Here is a 7,500-nt window from a genome sequence, read left to right as displayed (position 1 = left end):
CATCCACTGAATTTGTCGACGTTGCAACTTTCATTGGTAGGGAAATAACCACCGTACTAAAGATAGCCGTGGATAACTTAATTCTTGGATTATGTGACTGGTGTGACTTCTTTGCCGGCCCTTTACTCGTGTAAAAAAAAACCAATTAAATTTAATAGTGACTTTAAAGAAAGAAAGCTGTAAGTTGTTAAGAGTGTTATTATCATATCATTCAGACCCATACATATCCCGGTGCAAATTCCAGATTAAGACCATTACGTAATCGGAGATTTTACAACAGCTACGACTGATGATTACAACGGCTATAAGTCATGGTGCAATAAGTTCGTGTGCAGTCGTTGTTGTCAGTTGTTGTGCTATAGATTGACCAGATGATTTTGTGTTTATAGTCATCAGTGAATCAACAAGTTATCTGAATAGAGTATAATGTGAAGTGCTAGATTTCAATCCCATATGAACCATGAGTCCTTGTGAGTCTCTGTCCTTGTGTGGGCCCATTTCCGTCTGTAGGGCTAACGCTCACATGGTTCATATGGGATTGAAATCTAGCACTTCACATTACACTCTATTCAGTTAACTCTGTTTAAAATATAAGTGCTACACGGCTAACGTTTGTATAAACGTAACCTTTCAGTGAATCAACAAGGATTGCTTTCGAATGTAGACTGTGTTGCGACAATTGTGGTAAGAAAACAGATAAACTTTTAAAGCGCAGTTACAAAAGATCCTCTTGTTTATTTTTGAACCATCGTGTTCCATATTGCTTGAACGAGCTCAAAACTAAACCGGCGTACGTGTTCTTATCGGCCACTGTTGCGGTCAATATCAGATTTCGGCCCGCGAGTACTGCAGTTTGTTTTTCGTTTTGTAACTAAGAGTTGTGAAGAATTTAATTTAACTTTCGAAGGAAATTTGTTGTCTGCAAAGAACACAATTCAACGATCAATTTGACTGTATCTTGCAAAATAAAAATTCTACAAGTGAAACAACTTTCATGTGCGAGAGAGTTTAATTCCCTATTAGATGTTTCACATTGGAAAGTCTAAAAACGCTTTGGCGATTTTTTACATGGCACTGATTTCATTCAACTTAATTATAGTATATTCCTGTTAAAATTACGGCAGTACTTTCCACATTATTGCAAAACACGTTGAACTAGATGATCTACATTGTTGTTGGAGATACAAAGTGAGCGATTTCCTTTATTGTATTATTGTTAACTAGATAAGTTGAGTTGCAGTACTTTCGAATAAAAAAAAAAATTACAACTGCTGTCGGGTATTTTAGAACTCTGATACAAATCTGCAAACTATGTATTATATCGACTGTTTAGTTGGCACTTAGCGATAGCTATTACTAGTATTAGTCGCACTTACGGCCCGACGTTTAATGCGTCTGGACGTCTTAGACGTGCTGTAGTATAAATACCGCCAATGATGGGGAATCACTATTCCGGGGGTAAGGGGTGGGGGTAGAGGATGAGGGTTGAGGGGTTGGGGGTGAAGGGTACAATAGCTGAAACAACCCAAACCTTTACAAAAATTCTAAAGCCTAGTTTTCATATTAGGGAAAATCCCACACAATCGGAGATTTCAGTCATTTCACAATTTCCCGGCCGTCCCAGATTTTGCCCACACGCTTGTCCCAGATTCTCCCGATAGCCAGAAAATGTGGTGACGTAATTCGGAGGACTGGGAAGAACAATTTTAACGCCGTATCCCACAATCGCGCGCGGCCTTAGGTGTTGTTTCCAAACTCCCTGCAGTATTTCCATTGCCCAAACTCAACAGACCATTCCATGTCTACCACATTTCCTGTTACTGAATGAACATTCAAGTAGATCCGACGAGATCTAAGCTCGCCTCTGCCATGTTGAATTCGAAAATAAGGCCGCACGCGGTTGTGGGATACGGGTTTAAAATTTTTCTCCCCAGTCCTCCGAATTACGTCACCAAATCACCTGGAGTGACCTTGGCGGGAGATGGAAAGTGGGGCAAAAATTGAAAAATGTAATTTAGAGGATTGGTAACATGCTAAAACCATCGGCGACGTCTCCATATGTCGGGAATGATGACCGAAAATCGGAAAAAACCTGGGTCACGTCGGGAAAATAGAAACGCTTCATATTTTCCCTATTCGTCCCCGACCATCCCAGATTATCGGGGATGTCTACGACTTATGGTTTTCGTTAGTCGGAAAAATCTGGGACGGTCTCGGGAAACTGCAAGATTCCCGATCGTCTGGGATTCTCCCAACAAATGAAAACTAGACTTAACCTAGGCCTAGGCCTAAACATTATCCAAAGCAAAGTGTTTAGGCCTAAGGTTAGCATTTTTGGGAAGGTTTGGATTGTTTCAGCTCTTATATCTCTCATCCCCGGAATAGTCATGTCGATGACAGACCATGCAGCGGCGGTGGTCTGTGTCTCTCCCTTGGCGTCTTTCCTGTGGTGTCTTTCCCTTTATCTACTTTAATAGACGAAGGGAAAGATATTTTCAGTTAATTTATTTTAACACAAGGATCGCACATCGCCAACCAGTGGCTTTTTTTCTCCGTTGAAATGGCCTTTTCCTTCAGCCCAAAACAGTAAAATACTATCATAGCGATGCGATGTGAAAAACCTCTGCTTCTCGCCGGTGATTTTAATTTCCACCTAGACAACACATCTAACAGCGACACAAAAGGATTCATGGATATCTTAGATTCTGCTGATTTAGATCAACACGTGCGTAGCTCAACTCACCGTAAAGGCCATATATTAGACTTAATTATTGCACAGCGTGATGATAATTTGGTCTATGATGTTATGATACTAAGTGATGCCTACTCCGATCTTCGAGTAGTCACATGCAGACTTACCAGCCCTCAACTCACTCCACTCGACTCTGCAAGGTACTTATGACGTTCCGATCTACCAAACAGCTACACAGTACAGCATAAAGGAGTTATTTTCCCGGCATGATTTATCTAATACGGCTGACATCAATGCTATAGTCGATGTCTATAATTCCACACTGAAAGATATATATATATATATATATATATATATATATAACGTTTAGAAGAAAGACAACTTCACAGCGTAGCGACTTCAAGTTTCATGTTTAGACAATCATCAGGCTACAGATCTTACATTTGCATTCTAACTCATTTAAAGACCATTCTAATACTTTCTTCTAAACGTTATTTCGCTCTACTTCACGTATCGAGCACTCTGCAGCTAACTGGAACCCCCTACTTGCGCTATATATATATATATATATATATATATACATATACATATACATATACATATATATATATATATATATATATATATATATATATATATATATAGACAAGGTTACTTTGGGAACAGAAATCAGCACAACTAAGCAATTAAGTGAAAATGTGGCTCAGCCAGGAATTGAACCTGGGTCTCCAGATTACCGGTCGGATGCCTTAACCATTTAACCACTCAGCCACTGAAACAACCACACTGGGAACACATATTACTGTACAACACATACACAATGTTGGCCTTGAGATGGTCAGGTCCGAGGAGACAATTACACACATTCTCTGCAATTGCTTAGTTGTGCTGATTTCTGTTCCCAAATTAACCTTGTCTGTTGTATTTCTCAGAAATGCCTAATGAATCGCCATCCAAACGGGAATAGGCTGGTGATCCTAAGTAATTAAAGCAATCAGTTGCTAATATATCCCCTCCCTACCTCACTGTACTTAGTTAATTTACAGGGGGATATGGCCGTGCATCACCAATCGACCGGGAGTAGTGACGTGATCCTGATTGCAGAGAATGTGTGTAATTGTCTCCTCGGACCTGACCATCTCAAGGCCAACATTGTGTATGTTGTACAGTAATATGTGTTCCCAGTGTGGTTGTTTCAGTGGCTGAGTGGTTAAATGGTTAAGGCATCCGACCGGTAATCTGGAGACCCAGGTTCAATTCCTGGCTGAGCCACATTTTCACTTAATTGCTTAGTTGTGCTGATTTCTGTTCCCAAATTAACCTTGTCTGTTGTATTTCTCAGAAATGCCTAATGAATCGCCATCCAAACGGGAATAGGCTGGTGATCCTAAGTAATTAAAGCAATCAGTTGCTAAGATATCCCCTCCCTGCCTCCCTGTTCTTAGTTGATTTACAGGGGGATATGGCCGTGCATCACCAATCGACCGGGGAGTAGTGACGTGATCCTGATTGCAGAGAGTGTGTGAAATTGTCTCCTCGGACCTGACCATCTCAACGCCAACATTGTGTAAGTGTGGTAAACTAATATTTGGTACGAGTGTGGTTGTTTGAGTGGATGAGTTGTTATCTGGTTAAGGCATCCGACCGGTAATCTGGAGACCCAGGTTCAATTCCTGGCTGAGCCACATTTTCACTTAATTGCTTAGTTGTGCTGATTTCTGTTCCCAAATTAACCTTGTCTGTTGTATTTCTCAGAAATGCCTAATGAATCGCCATCCAAACGGGAATAGGCTGGTGATCCTAAGTAATTAAAGCAATCAGTTGCTAATATATCCCCTCCCTACCTCACTGTACTTCGTTAATTTACAGGGGGATATGGCCGTGCATCACCGATCGACCGGGGAGTAGTGACGTGATCCTGATTGCAGAGAATGTGTGTAATTGTCTCCTCGGACCTGACCATCTCAAGGCCAACATTGTGTATGTGTTGTACAGTAATATGTGTTCCCAGTGTGGTTGTTTCAGTGGCTGAGTGTTTAAATGGTTAAGGCATCCGACCGGTAATCTGGAGACCCAGGTTCAATTCCTGGCTGAGCCACATTTTCACTTAATTGCTTAGTTGTGCTGATTTCTGTTCCCAAATTAACCTTGTCTGTTGTATTTCTCAGAAATGCCTAATGAATCGCCATCCAAACGGGAATAGGCTGGTGATCCTAAGTAATTAAAGCAATCAGTTGCTAATATATCCCCTCCCTACCTCACTGTACTTCGTTAATTTACAGGGGGATATGGCCGTGCATCACCGATCGACCGGGGAGTAGTGACGTGATCCTGATTGCAGAGAATGTGTGTAATTGTCTCCTCGGACCTGACCATCTCAAGGCCAACATTGTGTATGTGTTGTACAGTAATATGTGTTCCCAGTGTGGTTGTTTCAGTGGCTGAGTGGTTAAGTGGTTAAGGCATCCGACCGGTAATCTGGAGACCCAGGTTCAATTCCTGGCTGAGCCACATTTTCACTTAATTGCTTAGTTGTGCTGATTTCTGTTCCCAAATTAACCTTGTCTGTTGTATTTCTCAGAAATGCCTAATGAATCGCCATCCAAACGGGAATAGGCTGGTGATCCTAAGTAATTAAAGCAATCAGTTGCTAATATATCCCCTCCCTACCTCACTGTACTTCGTTAATTTACAGGGGGATATGGCCGTGCATCACCAATCGACCGGGGAGTAGTGACGTGATCCTGATTGCAGAGAATGTGTGTAATTGTCTCCTCGGACCTGACCATCTCAAGGCCAACATTGTGTATGTGTTGTACAGTAATATGTGTTCCCAGTGTGGTTGTTTCAGTGGCTGAGTGGTTAAATGGTTAAGGCATCCGACCGGTAATCTGGAGACCCAGGTTCAATTCCTGGCTGAGCCACATTTTCACTTAATTGCTTAGTTGTGCTGATTTCTGTTCCCAAATTAACCTTGTCTGTTGTATTTCTCAGAAATGCCTAATGAATCGCCATCCAAACGGGAATAGGCTGGTGATCCTAAGTAATTAAAGCAATCAGTTGCTAATATATCCCCTCCCTACCTCACTGTACTTCGTTAATTTACAGGGGGATATGGCCGTGCATCACCGATCGACCGGGGAGTAGTGACGTGATCCTGATTGCAGAGAGTGTGTGAAATTGTCTCCTCGGACCTGACCATCTCAAGGCCAACATTGTGTATGTGTGGTACAGTAATATGTGTTCCCAGTGTGGTTGTTTCAGTGGCTGAGTGGTTAAATGGTTAAGGCATCCGACCGGTAATCTGGAGACCCAGGTTCAATTCCTGGCTGAGCCACATTTTCACTTAATTGCTTAGTTGTGCTGATTTCTGTTCCCAAATTAACCTTGTCTGTTGTATTTCTCAGAAATGCCTAATGAATCGCCATCCAAACGGGAATAGGCTGGTGATCCTAAGTAATTAAAGCAATCAGTTGCTAATATATCCCCTCCCCACCTTACTGTACTATATATATATATATATATATATATATATATATATATATATATAACAACCACATGGTTAAACCATCGTCCATGGACACCTTGGTATGATGAAAATCTACGGGAAGCCAAGAGAAATAAGCATAAGAAAGAGCGGAAGTATAGGAAATTGACAAGCAAATATTCATCCAAGCATGTGAAGTACAATCAGCTATTAGAGAAATGCAATACAACATCTTACAGAAATACGATCGAAGGAGCTGACCGAAATAAACTCTTCCGGCTTGTTGACGGTCTGCTTAAAACCAACAAGAATATTATTCTACCAGGACATGAATGATATTGGAAACCTAAATCCAACTAGGCGAACACCTGATGACATGTCAACTAGTCTGCCATCCAGCCAACTTAGTGAGTTTCATCTACCTGACAACAATGCTATTAAAAAGCTCATCATCTCTCATGTCATCAAAAACCTGTTCTCTGGACCCAATGCCGACGCAAGTGGTCAAGAAGCATGTTGATTTGCTGATCACTGTGACAGGTCAAATAGTTAGATCATCACTGTCTGGTGGTACATTCCCTAGCCTGTTGAGGATATCTCATGTTAAAACAAAGTTGAAGAAACATGATCTGGATAAAAACCTATTTTCGAGCTACCGACCAGTCACCAATATAGCTTTTCTAAGTAAAGTGATGGAGAAGATTGTGGCTAACCTAATGTTGCCAACCAAACCAATACCATTCGACTGAATCCACCCTAGTGAAAGTCAGTAATGACATTCTGAGAACTCTCAACGACCATCAAGAAGTGGTACTTGTCCTACTTGATTTCAGTGTCGGCGGCGTTTGATACTCTCGACCACCACATTCTGTTATCACGTTTACTGTCATACTTTGGCTTCACAGGTAGCGTATTACAATGTTTCAGGTCATTTCTCACAGAACGTACTCAATCAGTTGTTATCTTCTCTCCGAGACCTTGAATACGGTGTGCCTCAAGGGTCGATCCTTGCGGTGGCACTTCAGGATGTCATCCTGAAATATGACTTAAACTGTATAGTTTACGCTGATCATACGCAAATATACATTGCTGCCAACCCTAACAACCCATCCACTGAGCTAGAAAAGCTTCAACGCTACGTGAACGATGTTATCATGTGGAACACAATTTTCTAACAACCCGTTATTTCTAGATCTTGGTCTTGGTCATATATTCCTGACAGCAAGTCGCATATTTTGACGTCCCCCATCCAGACACTAACCCTGCCGGAAAGGCTTTAACTTCAGTGAATAAAGCTTGTGGTGAAAAAAAAGTTGTAAAT

Source organism: Montipora capricornis, chromosome 10, assembly GCF_036669925.1.
Source record: "Montipora capricornis isolate CH-2021 chromosome 10, ASM3666992v2, whole genome shotgun sequence".
Lineage (NCBI taxonomy): Eukaryota > Metazoa > Cnidaria > Anthozoa > Scleractinia > Acroporidae > Montipora > Montipora capricornis.
This window is presented reverse-complemented; position numbering follows the sequence as displayed.